Source organism: Rhinoraja longicauda, chromosome 12 (assembly GCF_053455715.1).
Source record: "Rhinoraja longicauda isolate Sanriku21f chromosome 12, sRhiLon1.1, whole genome shotgun sequence".
Classification (NCBI taxonomy): domain Eukaryota; kingdom Metazoa; phylum Chordata; class Chondrichthyes; order Rajiformes; family Arhynchobatidae; genus Rhinoraja; species Rhinoraja longicauda.
In genome coordinates this window covers 7,777,412-7,793,901 of record NC_135964.1, presented here as the reverse complement: position 1 = coordinate 7,793,901, position 16,490 = coordinate 7,777,412, and the positions used below count along the sequence as shown (strand labels likewise).

At 46.6% G+C, this 16,490-nt stretch overlaps 1 protein-coding gene across 4 annotated transcripts in view; it reads right to left on the bottom strand.

Moving 5' to 3' along the window:
• frmpd4 (FERM and PDZ domain containing 4) overlaps positions 1-16,490 on the bottom strand; it is a 583,956-nt gene that overhangs the window by 390,539 nt on the left and 176,927 nt on the right. Inside the window, exon 1 of one of the 4 annotated variants that reach the window (XM_078408970.1) lies at positions 13,072-13,202. The exons of the other annotated variants lie outside the window; for them this stretch is intronic. The gene's annotated coding sequence lies outside the window, so the exon portion shown is untranslated. Of the gene's footprint in view, positions 1-13,071; positions 13,203-16,490 lie in introns of those variants that run through there. 4 annotated transcript variants of the gene reach the window in all.

The window sequence follows — 16,490 nt, the reverse complement described above, 5'->3', positions numbered from 1 at the left end:
ATAGGACAGGTTTAGAGGGGTATGGGCCAAACGCAGGCAGGTGGGACTAGTGTAGATGGGATATGTTGGCTGGCGTGGGAAGATAGGGCCGAAGGGCTTGTTTTACGCTGTGAAGCTCTATGACTCTGTGAGAAGGTCTCTTGAAGACTCCACAACAGCCATTACAAGAAGCCGGTAAGTCGATCCCTTTAATTTCCTTGGTATCACAAAATTCTGGAGTAACTCAGCGGGTCAGGCAGCATCTCTGGAGAGAAGGAATGGGTGACGTTTCGGGTCGAGACCCTTCTTCAGTCTGCAGAAGGGTCTCGACCTGAAACATCACCCATTCCTTCTCTCCAGAGATGCTGCCTGACCCGCTGAGTTACTCCAGCTTTTTGTGTCTATCGTCGGTTTAAACCAGCATCTGCAGTTATTTTCCTACACACCTTTAATTTCCTTAGTCCATGACTTGTTTCAAGTTAGTCTGCATTTGCCATCTCACCAGGATATGTGACCAATCTACATGTGGAAATTATGAAACTATTACAACTTTGGGGTAGATTTCATTGTTGTGAACCTTCTAAAAATACAATGTACTATTTATTATCTGTCTTTAAAATTAGCAGAAGCCAGCGCTTGAGCCAATATCAATTACTTTATCAGGATTGCTAGACTTCAGAAATGGTATTTGCTCAGGAGAGCTATGGTAACATTCTGTAACAACTATGCTTCCTTATATCATAAGATCATATGATCGAAGGGCCGAATGGCCTACACTAGGTTAATTCCCGGAATGTCGGGATTGTCGTATGTTGAAAGGCTGGAGCGATTGGGCTTGTATACACTGGAATTTAGAAGGATGAGGGGGATCTTATTGAAACATATAAGATAATTAGGGGATTGGACACATTAGAGGCAGATAACATGTTCCCAATGTTGGGGGAGTCCAGAACAAGGGGCCACAGTTTAAGAATAAGGGGTAGGCCATTTAGAACGGAGATGAGGAAGAACTTTTTCAGTCAGAGAGTGGTGAAGGTGTGGAATTCTCTGCCTCAGAAGGCAGTGGAGGCCAGTTCGTTGGATGCTTTCAAGAGAGAGCTGGATAGAGCTCTTAAGGATAGCGGAGTGAGGGGGTATGGGGAGAAGGCAGGAACGGGGTACTGATTGAGAGTGATCAGCCATGATCGCATTGAATGGCGGTGCTGGCTCGAAGGGCTGAATGGCCTACTCCTGCACCTATTGTCTATTGTCCTGCACCTATTGTCTATTGATCAGCCATGATCACATTGAATGGTGGTGCTGGCTCGAAGGGCCGAATGGCCTACTCCTGCACCTATTGTCTTTTGCCTATTGTCTATAAGATCATAAGGTCATAATTGATAGGAGCATTCTGCCCATCACGTCTACTCTGCCATTCAATCGTGGCTGATCTATCTCTCCCTCCTAACCCCATTCTCCTGCCTTCTCCCCATAACCCCTGGCACCCGTGCTAATCAAGAATCTATCTATCTCTGCCTTAAAAATATCCAGTGACTTGGCCTCCACACCCTTCTGTGGCAAAGAATTCCACAGATTCACCACTCTCTGACTAAAGAAATTCCTCATCTCCTTCCTAAAATAACATCCTTTAATTCTGAGGCTATGACCTCTAGTCTTGGACTCTCCCACCAGTGGAAACATCCTCTTCACATCCACTCAATCCAAGCCTTTCACTATTTAGTACATTTCAATGAGGTCCCCCTCATTCTTCCAAACTCCAGCGAGTTCAGGCCCAGTGCCATCAAACGCGCATCATATGTTAACCCACTCATTCCTGGGATCATTCTTGTAAACCTCCTCTGGACCCTCTCCAGGGCCAGCACATCCTTGCTCGGATATGGTGCCCAAAATTGCTCCACAATACTCCAAATGCGGCCTGACCAGCGCCTTATAGAGCCTCAGCATCGCATCCCTGTTTTTGTATTCTAGCCCTCTTGAAATAAATGGTAGTGTTGCCTTCTTTAATTCTACTTGCAGATTAACTTTTTTGGAAACCTGCACCAGCACTCCCATATCATATCATCAACTGAAATATATACTATATTAATATAACACATCTTTTATATTAGGGAATAGAAGAAGTCAGGTTGAAAAAAAATTGTTACAAATAATTCTGAATGATAGCTTCATAACAAGGCATACAGAGCTCGCTGGAGCGCCACTCTGACACCTCTGTAAAAAAAAACAAAAAAAAACATTGGGGAATTTTAACTCGTGGGGATTTTAAAACCAGCCGCTCTGGCCCCCTGCAACAGCTCCGGCACCTAAACAATTAACACTGCAACACTGCATAAGAATGATCCTTTGAAGAGCAAAAATAATGAACAAATATACACTTTACTAATGGTAATTGAGCTGAATCTGCAACAAAACAGCGAAATGACCTCACCATTATTTCAGTGCAAATGGTACAACAAATTCAGTCGAAGGCAACAAGTTGTGCATCCATATTCGGATGTAAAATCTCATCGTGAAAGTTACATCTTGGCCAATTCAGCCAGTAATCTTTGAACGACCTGCTAAGCATTACCAGCCAACATCCGTGGCACTGGACATTAACTGTTACAATCTTGAATCAGTCTGAAGAAGGGTCTCGACCCGAAACGTCACCCATTCCTTCTCTCCTGAGATGCTGCCTGACCTGCTGAGTTACTCCAGCATTTTGTGAATAAATGCCTTCGATTTGTACCAGCATCTGCAGTTATCTTCTTATGTTACAATCTTGACGTTTCATTCCTACGGATTTTATTTGTAGTTGGAAAGTTTAAAATCAAACGTTCAAATAAAAAATTATATTTTTGCTTGCTACTTTTTTTTCACATGGTTTCTTTCTGTTGACACTAATTGTTAGGCTGTCTGCTCCATCATCGACCCTCATGGTTTACCTCAGCACCTTCTCTGTCCACATATCGCCCAAATCCTTGATTGAGCAATAATCTATTGATCTTAAATTGAGCGGAATCAATGACCAATCCTCCAGAGAACTCCGAAGTAGGGAATCACAAAGATTCATTGACCTCCGAGTGATGATTTCCCCCCCCCCATTTTAGTCCTAAATGGACGACCTCTTTTAATCTTCATCCCCAGTCATCAAGCTCTTAATTTCACCATTAACTAAAAATAAGTTGTTTTTATTTCCTAGGAGGTTAAGCTACTGATCCTCAACTGTGATAGTGTAAGAAAATAACTGCAGATGCTGGTACAAATCGAAGGTATTTATTTCACAAAATGCTGGAGTAACTCAGCAGGACAGGCAGCATCTCAGGAGAGAAGGAATGGGGGACGTTTCGGGCCGAAGAAGTCTGAAGAACCCGAAACGTCACCCATTCCTTCTCTCCTGAGATGCTGCCTGACCCGCTGAGTTACTCAACTGATCAACTCACACTCCCACCTTGCCAACTTAATTTAAATGTGCAAGGCTTTGCCATGCACAGGTAAATCAACGTCTATTGTATTTGTCACTCAGGCTTAAAGTCTGGCAGAAAATTTGCAATTTAACTTCTATTCCATTTTCTACGGTAGTCAGTTTAGCCTTGTCAATTCTGCCATATGCATTTAATCTCAAATCAAAAATAGTTTATATTTATTGGATTTGTTTGTAAATGTTTAATATTTAATTTAATTTATTTCATGGTTAAATGAAGGCCTAATCACAAACAGATGCTAGAAATCTGAAATTAAAAACAGACAATGACCAAAACACTTGGCAGATCAGTCACGACTGTGGTAAGAAAAATAGAGTTAACCAGACCAAGTGGACCTGTTGGGCCCAAACCTCTCCTGCATTGGTGTAGCACCCTCTCCTCCCCCACTACCCCTCCCCTCCCCCCCATTTCACTCCATCCCCCTCAACCCCCCCCCTTATCCTCCATCCCCCCACCCCCCCTCCCCTCCCCCTCCTCCCTTCCCCTCCCCCCCACTCCATCCCCCTCAATCCCCCTTATTCTCCCTCCTCCCTCCTCCCTCCCTAGTAGATTTAAACTTTAAAATGTGAATAACTTTAAAAATATAACACCGATTTTAATGAAACTTCTTCTATTAGCACCCAAGGGACGACGATGAGTAAGGTGGGCCTAAAATTGTTGCGCTATCGTGTACCGTTTTGGCTGTAGTTCAAGAACAAACGAACAATCAAACAAAAGTTTCAGTATATAGATGCTTAATTTTGAAGACCTATCATGCAAAAATAATGCGAAACGCCACCCATTCCTTCTCTCCAGAGATGCTGCCTGTCCCGCTGAATTACTCCAGCATTTTGTGTCTTATCTTCGGTGTAAACCAGCATCTGCAGTTCTATCCTACACAAGCCAATCGTACTAGTTTTGCAAATGTTATTTTGATCTGTAGATGCACATCCTACTGCAATTATACATGGACAAAAAACTAATTTAAAAAGTACTTCTTAGCACCTTATGCTGGGAACAAGCAATTGTACAAGAACTCAGTGGTGAGCAGCTGGTGAATGTTTTACTTCCTTTTAGACCAAATCAAGGATAAACCTCTGTTTGCTAAACTTAGTTAATAGCCTAATAAACTAGGTTATAATGGGACAACTCAGTCTGCTAAATATTTATTGCACGAAGATCTGAATGCAAGAATAAAAATATCACACCACAATCATGTAGGTGCTGATGAGGCCTCACTCAGAAGAATGTGTACAGTTCTGGTCCCCTTTTGCAGGTCAAATTATATCCCTCTCTCTCCATCCCTCCCCCACTGAAGTTGCACCAGCTTCTTGTTTTCACCTAGCCCACGGCTGATAATTGCCTGTTTCCTTTTTCATCGTTACTTTTTTTGCAGATCTTTCATTTATTTGTTCTATATCTCTCTACATCCCCGTCTATATCTCTCGTTTCCCTCCCCCCCCGGCTCTCAGTCTGATGAAGGGTCTCAACCAGAAACGTCACCCATTCCTTCTCTCCGGAGATGCTGCCTGTCCCGCTGAGTTACTCCAGCATTTTGTGCCTATCTTATATTTGTGACAGGTGGAGCGCATTGCAGATTCACCAGGTTGATTTTGGGGTTGGAGTGTTTGTTCGGTAAAGAGGGATTAAGCAGACTAGGCCTACACTCCATTGACATTTCGAATGAGAGTTGATCCTATTGAAACATACAAAGTTCCTTACAAGCTTGACAGAGTGGGATGTCCAGAACCATGAGTCCTACAATCTCCAAACAAAGAGTGAGGCTCATTTGATGAGCATAATTCCTGAGAGAGTTGGACAGATTTTAGAGGATTAAGGAAACCAGGAGACATGGGGATTACTGAGGTCAAAGATCAGTTGTGTTTGTACTAAACAGCAGGGTGGGCATGAAGGGCCGAATGTTCTACTTCTATTTCTATTTCTAATGATGTTAAATAATGTCAAGTATGTCATCTTGTCATCTTGTATGTAGTCCATCTTTTGGCAAGGGCCTATATGATTGACAGCTCAGTAAAGTTAATGTGTGGCAGCTTGGAAACAAAATCGGTTCAGTGGCAAGGAGACAAAGGTAGTGGGCAGGAGATGTTTTAGTGGCCATCGGCTCTGCAACGCTCAGTAGCTTTTGGAATAGTCTAGGTCTTTAAACCTAGGGAGCACAATTGAGTAATTTGCAAACAAAACAGGAACTGAGCATGAGTTTGATAGGGATGGAATATGGTGAATGCAGTCTTTTACCCGGGGTGAAGAAATACTCAAACAGGTCCAGGAGGTTACATTTTGGACCAGTTGTTTTGAGATGAGATGCACATTGCTAGCGTCAAGCCTGCTGGCAATGGTAAAATGAAAAGAGTGCAAGTGAAGATTCGCATACCGATTCGGATGCTTGCAACCGGATAACCACACACCAAAAGTGATTTCACTTAGAACTCAAATCCGTGACTGCAAGTTTAAGGAAACACAATCAGGGCAAGGAAAGAAGAGCCATGAATTAAGAATGCAGGTACCTGGAAAAGGGATCTGGGAGCAATTTAGGTACATTCCCTCCATTTCATACAATGCCTCAAGCCAATCAATGAGCTATTCAAATGCTTCTATGTTGCCAAAATGGCAAAGAGCAAGTTTTCATAAGTTACACTTAGACTAAAGTTAGATTTCATTTTGACTAAAATGAAATGCACGTTTCGTTTTAACTGATATGTTGCAAGCCCTGTCTCTGCAGAGGGGCCAGGAGATTCTAACACCCTTCTCCTGCAGAACTGTCGGGAGTTTCATGCAAAACTTGAAGAACCTACTGGCAGAACTGTCCAGAAAAACAGGTTTTACTTTACATGTGACAGTAAACTAAACTGAATTGAAGATAGGCACAAAATGTTGGAGCAACTCAGCGGGACAGGCAGCATCTCTGGATAGAAGGAATGGGTGACGTTGCGGGTCGAGACCCTTCTTCAGACTGAGAGTCAGGGAAGAGGGAAACACAAAGATAAGGAAACGTAAGGTGTGAAAATGAGACATCAAAGGGGATGCAAATCAAGGAAAATGTAGAATAAATCATTATTAGCTAGGAGAAGGTGATAGCGAAGCATACAGAAATAAAATTTAATCAAAGGGGCAGTCAGACTGGTCAGACAACTAGGAAAGGAAAGGAATTTAATTTTATTTTTTTAGATTTAGAGATACAGCGCAGAAACAGGCCCTTCGGCCCACTGGGTCCGCGCCGCCCAGCGATCCCCGCACATTAACACTATCCTACACACACTAGGGACAATTAAAAAAAAAACATTTGCCCAGCCAATTAACCTACATACCTGTACGTCTTTGGAGAAGGGAGAGAGAATGGAGAGAGAGGGAAAGCAAGGGTGACTTGAAGTTAGAGAAGTCAATTATTCATATCGCTGGGGTATGACTAAACTAAACTGAAACTGGAACTGACTTTCACAAGAAGGCAGGAGTCTCAAAATTCCACCTAGCAGATTGTTGTAGAATTCCTAATTGCATGCCACCGTCAGAATCCTTGCGGGGTCCAGTGAGGGGGATTGTGAAATCCTGCAGCATCTGCACTTTGTTAGGTCAATGGTAACCAAATAAAACTGAGGAATTTGGAAATCAAAAAATAGAAAACGTAAATGCCAGAAACACTCAGCACCTGTGGAGAGAGAACTAAGTGAATGTTTTGGGCTGATGACCCTTTGTCGGAACTTGGAAACAGAAATGTTTTAAGTTGCAAACAAGCTGTGAGAGTGATGGATCAGGATTTGTCAGCTTCAGATGTCCTGTGTGAAAACACACACCACCTGATTCAGGGACAGTTTCTTCCCAGCTGTTATCAGGCAGCTGAATAATCCTACCACAACCAGAGAGCAGTGCTGAACTACACTTTGATGACCCTCAGACTATCCTTGATCAGACTTTGCTGGCTTTACCTTGCACTAAACATTATTCCTTTTTCGTGTATCTGTGCACTGTAAACGGCTCGATTGTAATCACGTACTGTCTTTCTGCTGACTGGATAGCGCGCAACAAAAGCTTTTCACTGTACCTCGCTCGGCACACGTGACAATAAACTAAACTTGTGATGGTTGGAGCAGAGAACTCCCTATCCTTCCCAAATCCATACTCTCTGCAACTCAAAACCAACTTGTTCTCTCTCGTGTAGGAAGGAACTGCAGATGCTGGTTTAAACCGAAGATAGACACAAAAGGTTAGACGGCGGCACGGTGGCGCAGCGGTAGAGTTGCCGCCTTACAGCGAATGCAGCGCCGGAGACTCAGGTTCGATCCTGACTACGGGCGCCGTTTGTACGTTCTCCCCGTGACCTGCGTGGGTTTTCTCTGAGATCTTCGGTTTCCTCCCACACTCCAAAGACGTACAGGTTTGTAGGTTAATTGGCTGGGCAAATGTAAAATTGTCCCTAGTGGGTGTAGGATCGTGTTAGTGTGCGGGGATCGCTGGGCGGCGCGGACCCGGTGGGCCGAAGGGCCTGTTTCTGCGCTGTATCTCTAAATCTAAAATCTAACTCTGCGGGTCGGACAGCATTTCTGGAGAAAAAGAATAGGTGACCTTTTGGGTTGAGACCCTTCTGCAGACAGAAAGTCTGAGAGGCGGGGGAAATGGAAACGAGAGATATCGACGGTGATATAGAGAGATATTGAACAAACGAATGAAAGATATGCACAAACATATGCAAAAGGTGGCCCACCACTTATGATCAGAATAACCCTGCCTAGATTAGGGACTCGCAACTCTCTGGGCACCAGGTTTCAGAATGTTAATGTCAGGGGACCTGGTGCCAAGAGTATTTTGTGGACAGTCAATCGGTGAACGCCCTGGACATCTGTGTTACATACTTTCCAAGTTTCAGCGCCAGGGTATGAGCGAGATCCAGATACATTTACACAACAGGCAGTACAATGCCAAGCACGCCACATGTTTTCAGTCCAACACATTTTGATCAACGAGGTCGTATAAGAAAATAACTGCAGATGCTGGTACAAATCGAAGGTATTTATTCACAAAATGCTGGAGTAACTCAGCAGATCAGGCAGCATCTCAGGAGAGAAGGAATGGGCGACGTTACGGGTCGAGACCCTTCTTCAGTCTGAAGAAGGGTCTCGACCTGAAATGTCGCCCATTCCTTCTCTCCTGAGATGCTGCCTGACCTGCTGAGTTACTCCAGCATTTTGATCAACGAGGTTGTCATTGAAATATGTTTACAGGGGCCACCCAGTCTCCTTCGCCATTAGTCAGTAAAAGGCTATTGGAAACCAGGGTTTGCAATTGCACACTGACATGAGCTCTCAGTAGGTACATTGCCCGCGAATAGGCCCGGGGGCATTTCATGTCCATTTATATCAGCAAAGGTGATATAATGATCAGCATTTATAGCAGCAAAGATGTCACAGACCGGAGGGAGGAGATCAAGGACAACGAGGAGGACAGGCAATATCTCGGGAGAGAAGGAATGGGTGACGTTTCGGGTGACTGAAGAAGGGTCTCAACCCGAAACGTCACCCATTCCTTCTCTCCCGAGATGCTGCCTGACCTGCTGAGTTATTCCACCATTTTGTGAATAAATACCTTCGATTTGTACCGGCATCTGCAGTTATCTTCTTATACAACTCGAGGAGGAACAAGGAGAACGTGAAGAGGTCGGCACTGGACATCCTCAACCCCCCGGGGGTGGCCAGCGGGGAAGGTGTTGGGAATCTGCTCCAGTCCGTGTCACAGGATCGGCGCTGGAAATTGCATTGGAAGAGGTAGGTCTTCAACCATTAGAGAGTGCAAGCCCTGGCATTTCAGAGCGTGCACCGCATCCAAGGCAGTCGCCGTCCCGGTGTAAGTGACCACATACATCCATGATCACATTCTCCAAGGTGCAGCTTCACCACCCCGCGGGTCTCCTCCGCAGACCAGACCTGAGATGCGCTTGGCTTGGTTCTGCGCCCCTTGGATGCCATCTCGAAGCTCGGATCCACCTCCTCTCCCTCTGCCAGGCCGCGATGCTGCTTCATTCCCTCCAGTGGATGCTCTAGAAATTCTCCCCTCCCTGGACCTTTGGTGACAGAGGAGCCGTCCCAAGAATCTGCTCCCCCCTTCATTCATCAGGGGTCACAGTTTAAGGATAAGGGGGAAGTCTTTTAGGACTGAGATGAGAAAGGTTTTTTTTTCACACAGAGAGTGGTGAATCTGTCGAATTCTCTGCCACAGAAGGTAGTTGAGGCCAGTTCATTGGCTATATTTAATGGGGAGTTAGATGTGGCCCTTGTGGCTAAAGGGATCAGGGGGTATGGAGAGAAGGCAGGTACAGGATACTGAGTTGGATGATCAGCCATGATCATATTGAATGGCGGTGCAGGCTCGAAGGGCCGAATGGCCTACTCCTGCACCTATTGTCTATGTTTCTATGTTTCATTCCGCATTAATAGGCAGACACCTGTGAGCCGCCCATAGCACTGATGCCCCTGTCCGCTGTGGCAAGAGGGAGCCAGTGGAAGAGGTGACACGGTGGTGGTGGTGTCAATCTGGTGTCAAAGCCTCCAAGAGCATCTAGTGTCCATCCCAACTGTCCACCACTCCCCTCCCAGCCCCCATCTCCAACCGGACTCTCAGCCCACCACCTCTCTCCAATCAACTCTTCTCTGCTCCTTTCAATAGACAATAGGTGCAGGAGGAGGCCATTCGGCCCTTCGAGCCAGCACCGCCATTCAATGTGATCATGGCTGATCATTCTCAATCAGTACCCCGTTCCTGCCTTCTCCCCATACCCCCTGACTCCGCTATCCTTAAGAGCTCTATCCAGCTCTCTCTTGAATGCATTCAGAGAATTGGCCTCCACTGCCTTCTGAGGCAGAGAATTCCACAGATACACAACTCTCTGACTGAATTTTTTTTTCCTCATCTCAGTTCTAAATGGCCTACCCCTTATTCTTAAACTGTGGCCCCTGTGGAAACATGCCCGAGTCCGCACTGACCAGCGATCCCTGTACCCAGACACTATCCCAGTCACACACACAAGAGACAATTTACACCTCTACCAAGTCAATTCACCTACAAACCCCCGCGTCTTCGGAGTTGGGAGGAAACCAGAGCTCCCGCAGAAAGCCCACGCAGGAGAAGAGCGTACAAACTCCGTACAGACAGCAGCACCCGTAGTCGGGATTGAACCCGGGTCCCTGGCGCAGTCAGGCAGCAACTCTACCACCGTGATCGAGGCTACAAGAGGCGCAGAACCAGGAATCTTGAGCAAAACAAACCGAGAGCTCAGTGGATCGATCACGCAGCGCCCCTCCACAGATGCTGCCCGACCCACTGAGTTCCTCCAGCACTTTGTTCGCGGTAAGGCTAACGGAATCAAGGGGTGTGGGGAGAGGGCAGGATTCAGGATATTCAGGATATCTTTAGTTGTCATTTCTGGGTGATCAGCCATGAACTGGTACTGATTCTGGGTGATCAGCCATGAACATATTGAAGGGCAGTGCTGGCTCGAAGGGCCGAATGAATGGCCTCTCCTCCTGCACCGATTTTCTATGTCTCTACGTTTGAATGGCACAACAGCCCTGATCCTCGCAGCAAATGTTAATCGAAATGTTACCGGTAAATAAAACTGGGCTCTTTTCCAGGAGCGAGGGCGATTGGTTACCGAGGGGAATTAAACCACATCTCATCCAGCTTCACTGTCTGGGAAGAAGTGAAGGGCAGAGGGTCGATTTTGCAGCGTATGTTGTTGATACGAGCGGCAACGTGGGATTCTCATTTCACATTGAGTCAAGAGAAAGTCAATGCAAATTGCGGGCGTTCAGTCCCACTGTAAACCCTCGCTCCCACCCCCCCCCCCCCCCCTCTCACCACCCTCTCCCAACACGATCTCCTCCCAGCCCAGGCTCATTCCTAGATACATAACTACAAGTCATACATTACTAAAAGTCTTTTTATTCTTAGAATATTTTTCAACGACTGCGCCCTCGTTAATTGATAAGCAGTTAAGCATCTCGGTCACAATTATATTTGATGCTGGTCCTTCGACACTTTCTTCCCAGCCCCCTCGTCCCCACCCCTCCTCCTTCCATTCCTGACCCCAGCAGCTCTCCCCCTGCTCCTTTCCCCACCCCATCAGCACCTCCTTTCCGAATCTCAGCCCCCCCTCTCACCCCTCCATCCCCCTACTCCAGCGCCAGACCCCCCATCCCCACCCCCTCCCTCCATCGCAACCTCCCTGACAACTCTCCCCGTACCCTCCTGACCCACACACCCACCCCACCCCCCTCTACCCCGGCCCCAGGCTCAGCTGCTCACCTCACCACTCAAGCCCCCTCCCTCTGCTCAGCCCCCAACCGACAGTGGCCCAGCCCCTCTACCCTTACACGGGCACTGTAACCAACCACAGGCCCCTGTAATAGCTCCCATTCCCCCCTCCCCCACACACACCACCTTCAGACCCTGCCCACCTACCCCTCCGCCCCCGACACCGGCCCCTGTAACAGCTCACCCCCCCCCCCCCACACACACCCCTCCTCTCCCCGGACACAGGTCCCAGTAACAGCTCATCACCCACACACACATACACACAAACACACACACATCCCCTTCAGCCCCTCTCCCCGACACAGGCCCCTGTAATAGCTCCCATTCCCCCCCCCCCCCATATATCCACCCACCCCTCCTCTCCCCGACACAGACCCCAGTAACAGCTCACTCCCCTCCCTCCAACCCCTGCCCACCCACCTGTTGTGATATTGCAAGGACTACTCTGTTGTATCTCAACAAAGGTATAACAGGTACCGGACCACCAAGTACAACACCACCCCTCCTCTCCCCTACACAGGCCCCTGTAACAGCTCACCACCCACCCGCCCAACCCACCTGTGGCCAACTCTGGGTGGCTGGAGGTTAGACTGGGTCCATGCGCCTGTTTGGGGAAATCAGACGGCCAGTCTGGACCCAGACCCCCACCCGCCCCCCCGCATTTAAATCGCTTCTCTCCGCGAGTTGGGAACCCGGTGTTAGTCTTCCAATAAGCACCAACAGCTGGAGTAACTCAGCGGGGCAGATGACTGTCAGTCTGAGGAAGGGTCTCGACCCGAAACGTCGCCCACTCATTCTCTCCAGAGACGCCGCCTGTGCCGCTGAGTTACTCCAGCATGTCGTGTCTATCTTCGGTGTAAACCCGCACTTGCAGTTCCCCAGACCCTTGTCTGGATTAGTCTGAGCTCTCCCACTGGGCCATGAGCTCTCCCACTGCTGGGACCCAGCGGCTGGCAGGGAGACTGGATTGCCAATGCAAGCCATGGCACAAGACAAGTGTGTAACAGCAACGATGCATTGCCCCAAATGACCTTACCCCAGCCCCAGCTCATTCCCTGTGGACACTGAGACCGGAGAGAGGCTAATGTCACGGCCAGGCTCCGTGTAAAACACGCACAGAGAACCACACTCAACTTTCCAGGCAGCTACATTCCCCAGCGCCCACTGAAACAACACCCACCGCTCAGGCAACGCGTTGGAATCTGGGCCACTGAATCTAATCCACAATTCACATGACACCTGATAGCTTTGGCGGAAACGTTACAAAGAGATGGCAATGAACGTCTCAGGTCCAGCCCTTGTGTGTGAAGGAATGTAAGAAAGGTCTTACCTTTGTCTCGCAGTCTTCCTGGTGCTACAACGATGCTACAATGAAATGTCGCTTTTACATTCCTACAGCGCACTACATTAACTTTGGGTTTGCGTTTTGAGCGCAGAGCTGTGTCGACGCTCCCCTGAAGTTCAGCGTTAGTCCCCAGGGGTGAATCCGATTACCACTGGCAGAGACGCCTGATGGATTCGTGTCCATTGGATCGTGCACGGTTCAGAAGCGCAGCAAGCGGCCGGGAGTGTGGACTTTTTGCAAGTAATGTGCCAATGCAACATTGGACAGGTGCCGTGCGATCCCACTCTATGTCTTCAGGCACCTCTGAAACACAAGCTGTGTGTGGCACAACCAGAACAGATCCGACTGAGAGTTGGAGGCTGGTCGGGAACGGTTACCTGCCATGGAAGGCGTTACCTGCCTCGGTGGGAGGGGTGGGCAGCGGCCGAAATTAGAAGCCTTAACCTTTCCCTCTCTGCTCCCGGTCAAACCCCCAGTCGCACGATGCAAGAAAGACCTCCCTTCCCCGGCTCATTCAGTTGTCTGAATGACACCGGCTTCAATAAACACAAAGAACCAGGTCTCTCCAGAGAATAGGATGCATTAATCGGAAATCTGAGCAGAAGTCGCCCGTGATCCTTGCTCAACTGTAATTCAAAACCCTGCCTGTGTTTTTAATAAAGATTCCCAAAATAACTCGAGGAGATAGATAACTTCAATTTACAAAAGTCCTTTTATTCTTAGAAATGATATGTTTTGAATTAATAAGCATTGAATCATCTCGGTCAAAATGATATTTTATGCTCGTTCTTCCACAGTCTATATTTTCACCATTAGTCTGCTGCAAAATAGTTAGTATTGATAAACTTCATTCTGCCCCCGCTAGTCGTTATCCATTCTCATTCTGTAACTGATCATTACCGTTGAAATTATCATAAAAGTGGAATATGTGTACAGTATTGGTTTATTTATTGATCTTTCTTCAGCACCCAAATAGATATTGAGATGATTAATTACTCTCGGTGATCATTTATTATTTAAGGGGAGTACGCGAAGGGCCGAATGGCCTACTCCTGCACCTATTGTCTATTGCCTATTGTCTAACTGTATCATCAAATCGAAAACAACAACAAAAAATTGTTCTGGCTACTTACTCGTTTAAGCGTGAACATGTTAAAGCTCAGTACATTATTTCTGAAGAACATACTTTTCTCTTTCATTATTCTTTGTGTGTTCTTTTCATAGAACATGCCACTTCAACTAACTTTTGCTGCTTCTAGGTTAGGTTTACCAGCATAATGTTTATGACCTGTGCTGACCTTTCCTTGTCCAACTTTTCAAATGAGATAATTGTTCACACATTATTCCCGAAGTGTCTCGACCCGAAACGTCACCCATTCCTTCTCTCCCGAGATGCTGCCTGACCTGCTGAGTTACTCCAGCATTTTGTGAATAAATACCTTCGATTTGTACCAGCATCTGCAGTTATTTTCTTACACATTATTCAATGTTGCACCATTACAACTTGGCTATTGGAGTCCAATCAATGCTACACCACTCAGAGTTACATCTGCGTTATTATAAAGCAGCATTTTCCCAATTGAAAAGTCGAACCACAATATACTATGTACTTATTCCTATTCCAAGTATAATCCAGAAGAGTACAGCAAAATACCCACTGTACTGTACACCGGTAGATTTCCAGCTAGCATTTATTTCGAGAGGGCTTGTATACAAAAACAGGGATGTAATGCTGAGGCTCTATAGAGCGCTGGTCAGGCCGCATTTGGAATATTGTGAGCAATTTTGGGCCCCATATCTGAGGAAGGATGTGCTGGCTCTGGAGAGGGTCCAGAGGGAGTTTGCGAGAATGATGCCAGGAATTGAGTGGGTTAACATATGATGAACGTTTGTCGGCACTGGGCCTGTACTCACTGGAGTTTAGAAGAATGAGGGGGGACCTGATTGAAACACAGAATAGTGAAAGGCTTGGATAGAGTGGATGTGGAGAGGATGTTTCCACTGGTGGGAGAGTCTAGGACGAGAGGTCTTAGCCTCAGAATTAAAGGACGTTCTTTGAGGAAGATGAGGAGGAATTTCTTTAGTCAGGGGGTGGTGAATGTGTGGAATTCTTTGCCACAGAAGGTTGTGGAGGTAAAGTCAGTGGATATATTTAAGGCAGAGACAGATAGATTCTTGACTAGTGCAGGTGACAGAGGTTATGGGGAGAGGGCAAGAGAATGGGGTTGGCAGGGAGAGATGGATCAGCCATGATTGAATGGCAGAGTAGTCTTTATGGGCCGAATGGCCTAATTCAGCTCCTATCACTTATGATCTTATGATTTCATATATTGCATCACAGAGTATTCAGGAAGAGACAATGGCACCTCACTGTGGACAATGTAGCATAACTAAAACTACAACGTAATCTGAATAAAATCATTACACAATTTTAAAAATGTTTGCATGTTAATCGTTGTATGACATGTAAAAATAAATTAACCGAATGTCGGACTTTAGAGAAAATTTCCACAGGTTAACCTGTTACATGCCATAGGGGTCTTTGTTGTCTTCTTCAGGGATTGGAACGATTAGCATTTGGGAAGACAGGTGTATAAGGTTACACGCTGGGCAGGATCAACTTGATAGCAGTCTTTTTTTAAAAACTCAGTTACTCAAGGGTTGCAGCAGAAGTAAATGTAGCATATTAAATAGTAATGCATGCAATCTAAAAAGGTGATTGTACATATATAAAATTATTAAGGGATCGGACACGCTAGATGCAGGAAACATGTTCCCGATATTGGGGGAATCCAGAACCAGGGGCCACAGTTGAAGAATAAGGGGTAGGCCATTTAGAACTGAGATGGGGAAAAACTTTTTCGCACAGGGAGTTGTGAATTTGTGGAATTCTCCGCCTCAGAAGGCAGTGGAGGCCGGTTCACTGGATGCATTCAAAAGAGAGTTAGATAGAGCTCTTAGGGCTGGCGGAATCAAGGGAGATGGATGGGGAGCAGGAACGGACTGCTGATTGTGGATGATCAGCCATGATCACATTGAATGGCGGTGCTGTCTCGAAGGGCCGAATGGCCTACTCCTGCACCTATTTTCTATGTAGCTATGTATCTATGTATTATGTTTTCACCTTAGCTATGAAACAAGAAAGATAAAACATGCGAGAAAATCTAAACAGAGAAGAAAACTGTAAGCAATAATGTTTTGTAATGCTGGCTGAATGGCCTTTAAAACACACTAGACCAAGTGGAGCCGTTGGGCCCAAACCTCTCCTGCATTGGTGCAGCACCCTCTCCTCCCCCACTCCCCTCTCTCCTGAAACCCCCTCCCTTCTCCCCCATTCCCCCCTCCCTCCCTCCTCCCTCCTCCCCTTCCCCTCCCCTCCTTTTAAACTTTAAAATGCGAATAAC